We start from the raw sequence: 8475 nt of genomic DNA, 5'->3' as shown, positions 1-8475 counted from the left end.
AAGCAGAAGCTTTAGCAGCAGAAGAACAGAAGTTCTAGGAAAAGAGAAGAAGTCCTTGTGCAGCAGCAGCCCTTGACCCCTTTATACCTGCGAAGAAGACAGCGAAGAAACTAGCCGTTGCGTCGCAACGGCTAGAACCCTGATCGGTCTGTGGACCGATCAGGGAACCTCCTGATCGGTCCACGACCGATCGTCCATGGACCGATCAGGATCCTCCCGATCGGTCCACGACCGATCGAACTATTGCGGGACCGATCAGGTCTTTTTGTACTCTTGAGTCTGTCCCTGCCGCATGTCCGGCCTCGAATCAATTTTCGATATTCTAGCCTGTCACATCAAATATTTGCATGCTGATCGGTCACCGGACCGCTCAGAATATTCGAGGTATCACTGGATCGATCACCAGATCGATCTAGTTCATGGTTTTTGCCCAAACCAAGTCCAAACCAACATCCGGTCAATCTTGACTTGTTGGTACTTCATTCCTAGCATCTGGTCCCTTGACCTGATAGAATTCCCCGCCAAGTGTCCGGTCAATCCCTTTGACCTACTTGGACTTTCCTCAACACCGATCCGATCATCCCTTGACCTGCTAGAATTCCCCGCCAAGTGTCCGGTCAATCCCTTTGACCTACTTGGACTTTCCTCAACACCAGATGTCCGATCATCCCTGATCCATCTGGATTTTCCCTTGCCTGGCTTCACTCACCCGGACTTTCACCTGCTTCACTCACCAGGATTTTCACACTGCCTAACATCCCAGTTAGGACTTTCCCACTGCCTGTCTTCACTCACCAGGACTTTCCACACTGCCTAACATCCCAGTTAGGACTTTCCCTCGTGTCAAGCTCTCTGCTTGGACTTTCCGCGTGCCAAGCTACCTGCTTGGACTTTTCCCCGTGCCAAGTCTCCGTACTTGGACTTTTCCAGTGCCAAGTCTCCATACTTGGACTTTTCGCGTGCCAAGCTCCCTGCTTGGACTTTTCCCGAATCACGGTCAACCAGGTCAACCTTGACCTAAGGTTGCACCTACAATCTCCCAAACACCTATTCTTGTCAAACATCAAGAATACAACTCTCTTCTCGTCAAACATCGTCAAACATCAACATGCAACTCAACTAGGTCAACCTTGACCTAAGGTTGCACCGACAATCTTCCCAAGTCAAATATCAAAATACAACTCGAGTCAAGTCACCTCGAGTCGGGTCAACCAGGTCAACCTTGACCTAAGGTTGCACCAACACCTGGAGCCCTTCCAGGCGCCCGGACCGTGCCACGCCAGCAATAATAAATTTTGACCAGTGGATTATAAATAGAACCCTGGTCTTCTTCTTTAAGAATAACACACTCTGTACTTCAATTCTCTTTCATTTTTTATTTTTATTTTTGAGTATTATTTTTGTGTACGAGGCTTTTCCACCTTCGACGTTCTATTCGAGAAGGAGATCTTGATAGTGAGCTTACATTAGCAATCCTCTAATTGCCAATCAAATAAAAATTCCTTTGTCTCATACTTGTTTTATTACTTTATATTTTATTTAAATGTGTAATTGATAAAACCCGATCGAGTTGAGAAAGGTCTTGCTTGTTTTATTTTGTGCAGGGCAATTCACCCCTCTCTCGCCGCCCGCAAGGGACCAACACAATGCTCATCCTAGAGTATTCACAAATTACAATGAAGATTTCCAATTTTTCATTATTTTCCAATGCCCAACCTTGAGCATTCATAATAATGAAGATTTCCAACCTTCCATTATATCATGTTTTTGAAATAAAATCAAAACCATGTCTTTAAGGAGTAGCTCCCACTCAAGACATGCTCCAAACTTCTGTTATTGCACTAACAATGACTTGGAGTTCCTGAACCTTTAGGAAATCCAAAATTTAAAGTTTTGAGGTTCAAGAATAAATATTGAATGCAAACCTCTACCTAAACTTCAACTTAGTCTTCCTTAACCATTCCATTGTTATTTTCATCAAGAAAACCACCATTAAATGTTCATAAATGAATTTCTTAGGATAAGGGATGGTTAACATGATTAAATGCGATTTAATGGACTGAAATCATACTAATACAGCCAAAATCAGTATTTCAATCAATTGGATGATCGATTCCATAAGTCTATGTTCATGAAAATGCACTTGAATCAGTTCGTCGATTGACCAAGGTAGGGTCCAATCGATCAACTGATCGATTCCGTGAGCTTTTGCTCACAGAAAAACCCAATTCAATCGATTGAATATACTCAATTGATCAGCCGATCGATTGAGTTTCTGATTTATTTGAATTCAAATTCAGTCAAAATTTAAAAATCCCTAAATAATTCTATGTTTTTTCAAAAATCACAAAATTTTGTGTAGACATCATTTAAGTCATATATTGTTGGAACCCCATGGTAGTTTTAATGTGATCAACCAAGTTAAAGTTAGGTTCTGTTGTGTTTGAACCTTGTGTCTAAGTGTGCAGGAGCTTAGGAACACAAGAAGTCGAGCGGAACACGTATCTAGTGATAAGGATGGCATGGGAAGGGAGCTAACAGACTCGGTACATCTGAGGGACGAGGTGCTGCGAAAGAGTACACCGGTGGACGAGAAGGACGTGCGCGACCTTCTGAGGGATGAGAAGCTGGAGTGGAAGCCTGCTCGAGGAGAATGTCAGAAAATGGGTTTGGGTGAGCCCTATTTTGGTTGGTCAAAATCACCCAAGCGGAAGAGCCAGAGGAAGAGAGTGAAGCTTGGTAGCTGCTGAAGCCTTCTGCTGGAAGGTGCCTTCAAGCCTTCATGAAAGACGCCTTGAATGTACATGGAAGGCGCCTTCAACAGACAGAATTTAGCCATTACCAAAGGATAAAGTTTTATCCTTTGGGGCCTCGTTGGAGGCACCTTCCAACCCTATGGAAGGCACCTTCCAGCCACGGATAAGATTTTCCAGGGGCTATAAAAAAACCCCTGGACCTAGGAAATAGACATAAACTCCTGTATTCTTTTACTAGTAATAGTCTGAGCAATTAACGAGTATAAGAGGCTTCTTCTCCTTCATCGAATGAGAGTTTTAGAGCTTTCTTTGTCCTTAGATAAACAACCACCTAAGTTGTAACCAAGTAAACCTAGCATCTCTTTCTTTTTTTTTCTTGTTATTTATTTTAATTATACTACTGCTACTAATCTGAGTTAAACGGACGAGAAAGATGCTTGTCCTCTTGCCGGCTCTAACTGGTCCAACAAGTGGTATCAAAGCTGAGATGTCTCAGAAGGACTAACTGCCGACTGAAGCAATGAGACGATGGCCGGTGCAAGCATTCACCCACCAAAATTCGAGGGAGACTTCGCACAATGGAAATGTCGGATGGAGGTACTCTTTAAAACATATTTTGAAATTCTATTAATTCACTACAACAAAAATGTTAAAAGACAACACCCCTACGACAACGGTTTTAAGAGAAAGCGTTGCGTATTTGCTCAAAGACAACGGTTTTTACCAAAACCGTTGTCTTTGAACCCCCCATTAAATATAAAAGACAACGGTTTTGGGAAAACTGTTGTCATTGAGTGATTTCTTTTTGAATCAACAACACTTTTTACAACGGTTTTCTGAATCCGTTGTCTTTAAGCGCTTTTTTAGCGTCTACGACAACGGTTTTAATAAAACCGTTGTCTTTGACTTTACTCGTTTCGTCATTTCCCCCTCGCAGTTTTGCTTTCCCTCTCTCCGCAAATCTTTTCGGCGCCTTCTTTTCCCCTTCGCGCTCTTAAACCTAAGTCATTTTTCTTTCCTCTCCTCATACAATCTCTTCACGCCATCCTGTCGATTGCTGGATCTTCCTCCACGTCGAAGCGAGCACCTCCCATGGCTCGCTTTCTTCTTCCTGTCAGAATCGAATAGTTGCATCCGACCAAACAAACCACATCCATCATAAGGTCAAGGTACAGGGTGAATCGGAAGTGATGAGGCGGAAGAAGATGGTGGTGTTGCTCCTTTGGTTCTTATTTTTCTCGGTGTTTTGCTGCATATCTGCTGTATCCCTAGCTAGTGAGCATGGATTTTGATGTTTGTGTGTGTGTGCGCGAGTGTGAGGGAGGGGAGAGGTTGTGGGTTTCATGGGTTCCCTGTTGAGCTTTGATCATTCTGTTTTACTTTTTTTTTAGGGCTGGTAAGCGTGTTGTTCTTCAACCTCTTTTCTGCCCTTCTGTGGCGGCTTTGGTCGGCGACGTTGGATTCGAGGATTGGTAAGACTCGAAGATTGATTTCTCTCTCTCTCTCTCTTCTTTTTGTTTAGTTGATTTGGTGTTTTGGATTTATCAGCGATCTTGAGCCCCTCGATTGTGAGGATTGAGAGTGGATACGGCATCGAGACTGTTTCTGATGGGAGTAAGCATGGAATCGAGCCGTTCTCGGTCGAAGTCACGCCGGGAGGGGAGCTTCTGGTACTGGATTCCAAGAACAGTAACATCTACAAGGTTTCTTTGCCCTTGTCTAAATGTGAGTGTGTTTATCCTCTCATAAAGATTGAAGTGTCCATTTGCATGAGATTGATACTCAAGACTCAAAAATAATCTCCAGACAAATTTTGTCAAAGACCAAATTTTACATGTTCAAATGACACTCTTCAATTCTTCTCCACATTCCTTGTTGATTAGTTTAATTATCACACAAACTTTTCTTCCCAACTAAAACTTCATAAACTGGGACACTGAAAAGCTGCATTTGCCAATTTTATCTGCCTAATGTTATCTCAAGGTTAGGAGGTGCCCTCCCTCCATCAGCTGCAACAGGAAAAGGATTGATGTTTGGTTGATCTTCCATCTGCAAGGAATTGCTAAGATCAGTGAGTTTAATTTCTTCCTTAAAAATTCTTTCATTTTATTTATTTTGAGTAGAATGAAAAATTGAAATTTTTGACAGCAACAGGTACCTGGCTGTCACTGTGCAGCAAATGATCCCCTCTGAAGTAAGGATATGATAATGCATTATTTAGTCTGATTGATGAGTTCCAAGCAGTCCTCTCCAAAGATGGACGCAACCCACTGCTGACAATAAATAACAAGACAAAGTTTACTCATCATGATAATAATGCTATCTATCTATGGCACTCATTCGGTCATAATCAACCTTGAAGAGTTGGACAGTGGTGGTGGTGTTGTTGTTGGTAAGGCATAGCAATGGGTGCTGATCTGATCATATTGCCCCTGCAATAGTACTCCTCCCTCCACTTCTTCTGCTTCCACCTCTCTTCCACTCCACTGAGAAACAACATTATTCATCCCCATTTCAGCACCTCGACCATTCCCTGAACCAAACATTTTTCTTAAGATATCAGGCATATAGAGGAGTACTGAGGAAACAGCAGTGGTTAGATCCATCCAAATATATACCTCCTTGTCCTTCTCTGTCAGTGCTCTTCACTGTTCTATACATCTGCAGTGTAGAAACTTGATCAACTATTTTGTAGTTAGTTAATACTCCAATATATACCTGAACCATTTTGTACCTGGAGATGGCTCTTGACGTGTGCTAGGGTTAGATCCTTAACGTTCATGAGTTCAAGAACCGTTTAGTTGATACTTGTTTGATTTTGTCTGATATGAGATTGATATCTTGACAGTGGAATATTTGAGTGTTCTTAAAGTTACTGGATGTGAAGCCAAGTGATGGTCTAGAGGAGCAGCCTAAGTTGTTCTGAAAAATATCAGCAATAGTTGCTGGTTGGTGATGATGGTTTCACTGTTCTGATACCATGACGATCCAATTTTGTGATTGTCTTCCATTAGAAAGGGGCCAAAGAAGATAACTACTAATAAGTAACACGATGTGTTTGATTCCAGAATTTCTATGCTGATGTTGGCACTTTGAATATGACATTGTATTTTTAATCTTTTAATTTAGTTAATCTTTTAAGCATTTGTTCCAGATACATTCTTGAATATGATTGTTCTAAATGCGCTCTTATTGTGGTTTGTTGAATAACTAAATCTCTTTGATATTATCATTGACTTCCACTGTGAATTTTTTGGATAGACAACAGGCCTAAGCTTGTTGCTGGTTCAGCTAAAGGTTGGAGCGGTCATGTTGATGGCAAACCACGTGAAGCAAGGATGAACCATCCAACAGGGCTCACAGTCGATAGCAAGGGTAACATTTATGTTGTTGACACAAAGAACAAAGCAATTAGGAAAATCGTTGATGACCTAAGCATGTCATTTTGTAACTACAAATCTTGTAACTTTGTGAGCTCAAGTTCATCGAATTTGTTATTGTTCTATTCTGTGCAATCAAAACGGTCCTTATTTATCAATCATGTTTTAATCACTTTCTACATGCCAGGTAGCGTGTATTCTAATGTTCAAGCTTCAGCAAGATGATTTCCCAGTGGATACTCATGTGTGCTCTTTTAACTAATCTCAAATTCTAGCAAAGTATCAACTAATATATGTAGAACCATGGTACTTTTGCAGGTTTTTAGGATAATGAGGGACATTGGTTGGATCCCCATTAAAGCAAACAAAGAGCAAGCATATATCCACCTCAATAATAGAATACCTAATCATTTGAAGTTTGACCTGAATTATCTTCTTGTAACTCATGGAAGATTTTTGTCACAGGTGTTCTGTTAGAAGAGGTAATTAGAACACGGGAGATGGTCCACAGGTTTCCTGCCCTCTCACTCAGTACTGTAAGAATACAACGAAATAAGCTAATCATTTCCAGCTTGCATCTCTATAAATCTACATCACCTGCTATCTTTCCCATAAATATTATGAGTGAAGCACTGAAGCTACTGTAGTTTATCCTTATGTTGGTTGCAACTTCTGCCTTCTTTAATTGCCTGAGCTGTAACACATTGAACTCTACCTAGTCTGTACATCTGCTTGTTATAGTTGGGCCTCATTGGTCATCTCTTAGGGTGCTTGAATAGTCTTTGACCTAAATGAAAGTTACTGAAGATGAACTCATGAAACTGTACTATGATAATTAGCTATCTTGAAATATTGCTTTAAATATAGCGCTCCATGAATACATTTAACATACTGAAGTTGGTTGTCCCTTTGTGAGTTTAATATCCATGAATACATTTAACATACATTTAACAATCGAGTTTAATATTCTTGAAAATTTTCTGTTCAACTCTTATTCATTGGCTTGTCTTTGTCTATCATAGAGCTTAGCAACTAACTCATAGGAAATCCTTTGCTTTTGGTTCTAAAGAAGATATTTTCTGATATTATCAACATTGTTAATACTTGCTTACATCACTACCCACTCATTATATTCTCTTTTTTTCGACCAAAATTAGGTTGTGTACCTTTAAGTCACTCTCTTATCATCTGCATTTATAATATTCATACTTCTTTTCCTCTTTGATTCACACTCATGTGTGTGATTATGCAAATAGCTGCATAAGTACTATTATTTCTCTAACTTTACTAGGTACGAGGCCAATCAACCTGTCGTAGTAGACCAGTGCTTCAAGATGTTAAGCATGGTAAGCAAAAAACAAGTTTCTTTCCCATTTTTGTTTTATATTGAATTGGTAGGACAAAGTTGTGGAGCTACACAAATGCATCTCTAGCTTTCCACCTTTTAAGATTTCAAGTGATATGCTCTCTTATTCTCACGTTTATTTGCAAACAAAGTTGGATTTTCTGTTAAGTGGTACTAATCTTGTCCTCCTTTTGTTATTAGTATTTTTCCACTTTGTTTATTGAAACACTGAAACTTCCAAAGCATGCTATCATGTAGAAGAAAAATATAAAACAAAAGTTGCATCCACTTGGTGATGCTCTTTGTATTTTGATTTTTTTTTTCCTTTGGTTGACTCTAGCAATGCATTTGCTGTGGAGAAACATTAATTTATTGATGAGAAAAGTCATGTCAGCTTAGTATAAGGATGAGTTTTTTCCAACATTGACTCTTCATCCAATATCCCTACTGAAGAAATGGAAACTGGTGTGGCAGCACAAGGTTCTGGTTCTAGGGAGTTGAAAGCCAACTCTCTCTATCCAGACAAAGGAGAAGAGAAAAAGATTCGCTTGTGTGGCTTTGAGTTCGATCCAAATTGGGATGGGGAGAGTGGAAACAAGGAGGATGGTAATTTTTGAGTTCCAAGAATAGTTTAACAATTTTGTTACTGATTATACGTCTATTAAATGCTACTACATTTTGATATTTTCTTTCTTAAGTACTTAGAAAATGATACTATACTAATTTTGGATGAGAAGAGAAGAAACCTTCTTGTTTTCTCTGGTTACAGTTCATGCAGTTATTACAATTCTCTTTTCTGTTATATTTTAAGAGAGACATAGATGACATCTTGATAGGTTCCTCAGGCATCAGAACTTCCCTAGCAAAAGTCTGAGTTCTCTATTTTTACTTATTAGCATTGTTCATTTTTCTCTTGCAGGTCTGCCAATTCGTGAGGCGGCTTGAGTTTTTTTGATGCAAGAAGTGAGCTTTGTTAGATGTAGCTTGCCTTGCT

The 8475-nt window shown here is 39.9% G+C and overlaps 1 long non-coding RNA gene across 1 annotated transcript; it reads right to left on the bottom strand.

The window, feature by feature from the left end:
- Positions 1-5172: 5172 nt before the first annotated feature.
- LOC121987597 lies at positions 5173-5552 on the bottom strand. The gene is made up of 3 exons (XR_006113668.1): positions 5491-5552; positions 5375-5417; positions 5173-5289 (listed from the first exon to the last, which is right to left on the bottom strand). It is a non-coding gene; the product is annotated as an uncharacterized LOC121987597 (long non-coding RNA).
- Between the last annotated feature and the right edge of the window lie 2923 nt (positions 5553-8475).

The sequence above is a fragment of the Zingiber officinale genome, chromosome 5B (genome assembly GCF_018446385.1).
Source record: "Zingiber officinale cultivar Zhangliang chromosome 5B, Zo_v1.1, whole genome shotgun sequence".
NCBI lineage: Eukaryota > Viridiplantae > Streptophyta > Magnoliopsida > Zingiberales > Zingiberaceae > Zingiber > Zingiber officinale.
The sequence above is the reverse complement of the archived record's forward strand: the minus strand, read 5'-3'. Positions and strand labels throughout refer to the sequence as shown.